This window comes from Zalophus californianus, chromosome 7 (genome assembly GCF_009762305.2).
Source record: "Zalophus californianus isolate mZalCal1 chromosome 7, mZalCal1.pri.v2, whole genome shotgun sequence".
Taxonomy (NCBI): domain Eukaryota; kingdom Metazoa; phylum Chordata; class Mammalia; order Carnivora; family Otariidae; genus Zalophus; species Zalophus californianus.
In genome coordinates, this window is record NC_045601.1 from 20992379 (window position 1) to 20997491 (window position 5113).

Below are 5113 nucleotides of genomic sequence, written 5' to 3' on the forward strand. Positions count from 1 at the left end.
GAAGTCCCTGTCAATATGGCCGGGCGTCCCGCGGCCAGCTGTCCTTCCTGTTCCCCAGGGCTCAGGCTCTCTTCCTCTCACACAGACCTCATTCAGTCCGCCTTCTGGCCTCCTGCAGGATGACTGCAGCTAATGCACCGCACCACCCACAACTGGGCTTACTCACAGGGTCCCTTCATGCACGTTCTTGGTCCCTGCCTCACTCCCGAAGGCTTCCAGTGGGAGAGGAAGAGCCCCCTCTACCTCCACTCTGTCGTTCATGGGCTTCATACAATGGAAGAAATACTTATGATAGGTCAGAGGCATTGCTTTTTGATTACTTCACACCTCTCCCAGCTTCCCCAACACTACTAAATGAATATTCTCTCCATACTCCTTTGACTATGGGTGATTCTGGGCCCCTTCTTTAGAAAGAAGGCATTCTCCAAGATAACTTGCAGTCTTGATTGTGCACCTAAGATTTCCCTCAATTTTAATGTACACATTTTAGGGAAGATGAAAGTTAGGTAGCAAGGCAGATAGAGTAGTTATACAGCTAGATCTAGAGCTGTACAGATGTGGATATATGGCTAGAGATTCTAAAGACAGTTATGCTATAAAAGAGTTTAGATTGTTTTCTGCCTTGCCAGTTATGGGGTAGGTCAGGTTGAAGAAGGCTGCTGTGTGGATCAAGTGAGGGCCATAGTGGCCTTTTCAACATGGCACTGGGGTACTTCTCTAACTGTAGGCACAGAAACTTCATTTGTGTAGCCCCAAAGCTCTCTAGGCTCACAAGAAACTGGGCTTACTGTTATACTGTTAACATTTTACTCTAACTAGATAAACCTTGGAAATAGGGTGGAGTGGCCACATGTTGAGGGCCAATGAGTGATACATGAAGGTGTGTAGTGAGGAAACCACCAGAAGAATATTTGCAATTATTTCTTCATAACAGATGGGGTAGAGTTATTTATTCACTGGCTATCCATTGTTTTTTCCCGGGAATACAAAAAAATATTATAGGGTTCAGAAGAAAAGATGAAATGGAGGGAGTGGGAAGGACTTCACATGGTTACTAAAATATCAGGACTGAGCCTCACCAGGAGACTCAACATGTGCTTAACTTACTTCCAAAATAAGGAATAAGGAAGAGAAAAATAGAAAATGAATAAGGAACAGGAGGTGAGTATAGAACCCAAGTTGGTTTGGCATTTGGGGACTGGCTGACTGGCTATAGTGTGTTTCTGGCCAAGCAGAGCAGATATCTTCAGGGATATCAAAGTTATCTGAGTTTCTGTTTGCTGATGTGGCATTCCAGGTAGGAGCAGCTCCATCTTGGGCCTAGAAAGTTATTTCAGCATTCCTTCATGAAGGCTTTCCTGACTACCCAGGCAATCCTCTGCTCCTTAGCAGTGTTCCCATTGCACTTCATCTAAACCACACGAAAATTATTTTGTTTTCTTTTCTTTTATTTATGGGGGGGGACAGCACAGGTGTGGGGAGGGCCACACAGAGTGGGAGAAGCAGACTCCCCCTGAGGAGCCAGACTCAGGACTCAATCTGAGGACCCTGAGATCATGACCCAACACTTAACCGACTGAGGGACACAGGCACCTCCACATGAAAACCATTTTCTTATTGTTTGTTTGCCTCTCTCTTTCCCACTGAGTGTTTTGAGGAAAAACTTGTGTTTTTCATCTTTGTACCTGCAGTCTTAGTCCTAGTACATGGTAAACACAGGAACCACATGTCATACGGTATCAACTGTCAACAGAGGTTGATGGTTTGGGAAACCAGTTGAAAGGTCTATTTTTTTCTTGTATTCAAAATTATAATTCACATAGTTGGGGTATTTAGGAGATCTTACAGGATTAGAAAATCATTGTTCCTAAATCCGAGGCTGTGGAGAGGAATGAGAAGTCCAGCTGCCATGTGTGCATATCAGTGACCGCAGAGCCACAACCCCATGCTCTTTGTACTTTATAAGGTAAATCTTGAAATCAAGAATTACAAATTCTAGTGCTGCTTCTGTCACTAGGTAATAAAACCTAGGTAATAAAATTTGATCAGTACTGAAACCTTAATCTCCAAGGTTTTCCCCAGCTCCAAAGTTATTTGCTGAGGCAATCTGTGCTTCTGTTATGACAGAGGATCTGATTCAGACCAGCTTTCCCACTGAGGAGACCTAAAAAGACTGAATAAAACTTTTAAGAAATAGTTGTTTGAAAAAAAATGGGACAGCAACGAAGGCAGTCAGGATATGAGGGTAAAAGATCCTGGAAAGAAGGAAGGCATGTTGAGTTACCTGATATTCTCCAATATTTTTCCTTCCTAGATATATGCTGGTTCATGATTAGTGCTACAGTCAAACTGAGCAGAAACTGGTGGTTTTGGCACCATGAAGCTTTTGGCAGCTGTAAGTTCAGGGGTTAATAAAGCATTCAAGACTTGAGAGGTCATGATCCCCAAGAAAAGATAACCTCAAAGACATGAATATGATATTCTACGTCACATTTTTCCTCAAGGTATTTGCCGAATTTTGAGCTACAGGGGGCAAAAATGGGTATTAGACAATACAATTGAATAATAATAAAAAATATGACATAACATCATTATATGATGCAGCTAAAGCTATACTTAGAGGAAAATTTATATACTTAAATGCATAAATTAGAAAAGAGGAAAATCTGAAAATTATGTAAATGTCCACCTTAAGCAGTTACAAAAAGAATGGCAAATTAAATATGAAGAAAGTAGAAGAAAATGATACACATAAAAATAGAATTAACTGGAAGAAAAACAAGTATATAATAGAAAAAAATTAACCCCTTAACCCAGAGTTGGTCCTTGAAAAGAATAATAAAATGAGTAAACCCTGGTAAAATAGGTTAAGGAAAAAATGAGAGATAGGAACAAATTATAAATACTGGTAACAAAAGTAGTACATAATTAAAAATCTTATGTACATCAAAAATATGAGATTATGGTATTAATGTATGGCAGTACATTTGAAATTTAGATAAAGTTTCTTGAAAAACATAAATATCAAAACTGACACAAGAAATCTATCTATATATCTCTATATATGTCATATACACATGAAATCCTTAATCTAAAAACCTCCAACAACAACAAAAAGTTCCAGGCCCAGATAGCATCTGTAGCAAATTATCACATAGACAAATTAATAGAATTTAACTGAATAGAGAACTACATATGGTAATTTATAAGAACACTGACAGTAAAAGGCAACTGTAAAATGAGAATCTTGATCTCTACTTCATACTACACAAAAATATCATTTTCCAGTGGTTTGAAGAATAAAACGTAAAAGGTAAAGCAATAAAATTTCTAAAAAAAGACAGAAGAATATCTTCTTTGAGATAAGCAAAGTTTTCTTAGAGCACAGTAAACACTAACTCTAAAGAAAAGTTGATAAATTTAATGTTATTGAAATCAAGTTCATCTGTTCATCAGAAAACATAATTAGAAGAAGTCCAAAATGGTGGAGGAGTAAGAGACCTCAGTTTCCTCTGGTCCCAGGAATTCAACTAGATAGCTATCAAATCATTCTGAACACCTGCGAACTCAACCAGAGATCTAAGAAAAGCATAGCTGCAACTCTACAAATAGAAAAGTAACCACTTTCTGCAAGAATGACAAGACAGAAAAATTCACTTCAAAAAAAGAGAACAAGAGGTGGTACTGACCTAATCAGTATGGATATAAGTAAGATGTTGGAATTAGTTTAGAAAATGATTATAAAGATACTAGCTGGACTTGAAAAAAGCATAGAAGACAGTAGAGAATCCTTTTGGGAGAAATAAAAGAACTAAAATCTAATCAAGTTGAAATAAAAAAGGCTATTAATAAGATGCAATAAAAAATGGAGGCTCTAACTGCGAGGATAAATGAGGCAGAAGAGAGAATTACTGATATAGAAGACAAAATGATGGAGAATAAAGAAGGTGAGGAAAAAAAGAGAGATAAACAACTATTGGATCACAGGGGGAGAATTCGAGAGATAAGTGATACCATAAAGCAAAACAATATTAGAATAATTGGAATCCCAGAAGAAGAAGAAAGAGAGAGAGGGTTGGGGGCAGAAGGTATATTGGAGCAAATTATAGTGGATAATTTCCCTAATCTGAGAAAGGAAACAGGCATTCAAGTCCAGGAGGCACATCAAACCCCCCTCAAAATCAGTAAAAATAGGTCAACACCCCGACATATAATAGTGAAACTTGCAAATCTCAGAGACAAAGAGAAAATCCTGAAAGCAGCTCAGGACAAGAGGTCTGTAACCTACAGTGATAGAAACTTAAGCCTGGCAGCACACCTATCCACAGAGACCCGGCAGGCCAGAAAGGGCTGGCATGATATATTCAGGGTGCTATATGAGAAAAATCTGCAGCCAAGAATACTTTATCCAGCTAGGATGTAATTCAAAATATGAGAGATAAAAATCTTCCAGGATAAACAGAAACTAAAAGAATTTGTGATCACTAAACCAGCCCTACAAAAAATATTAAAAGGAATCCTTTAAGAAAAGAAAGAGCCCAAAAGTAACATAGATGAGAAAAGAACAGAGACAATATAGAGGAATAATGACTTTACAGGTAATACAATGGCACTAAATTCATATCTTTCAATAGTTACCCTGCATGTAAATGGGCTAAATGCCCCAATCAAAAGACACAAGGTATCAGATTGGATAAAAAAACAAGATCCATCAATACTCTGTCTGCAAGTAGCTCATTTTAGACCCAAAGACACCTCCAGATTTAAGGTGAGGGGGTGGATAACCATTTATCATGATAATGGATATCAAAAGAAAGCTGGGGTGGCAATCCTTATATCAGACAAATTAGAGTTTAAATCAAAGACTATAATAAGAGATGAGGAAGGACACTATATCATAATTAAAGGGTCTATCCAACAAGAAGATCTAATAATTATAAATATTTATGACCCTAACATGGGAGCAGCCAATTATATAAACCAATTAATAACAAAATTAAAGAAACACATCAATAATAATACAATAATAGTAGGGGACATTAACACCCCACTTACTGCAATGGACAGATCATCTAAGCAGAAGATCAACAAGGAAACAAGGGCTTTGAATGAC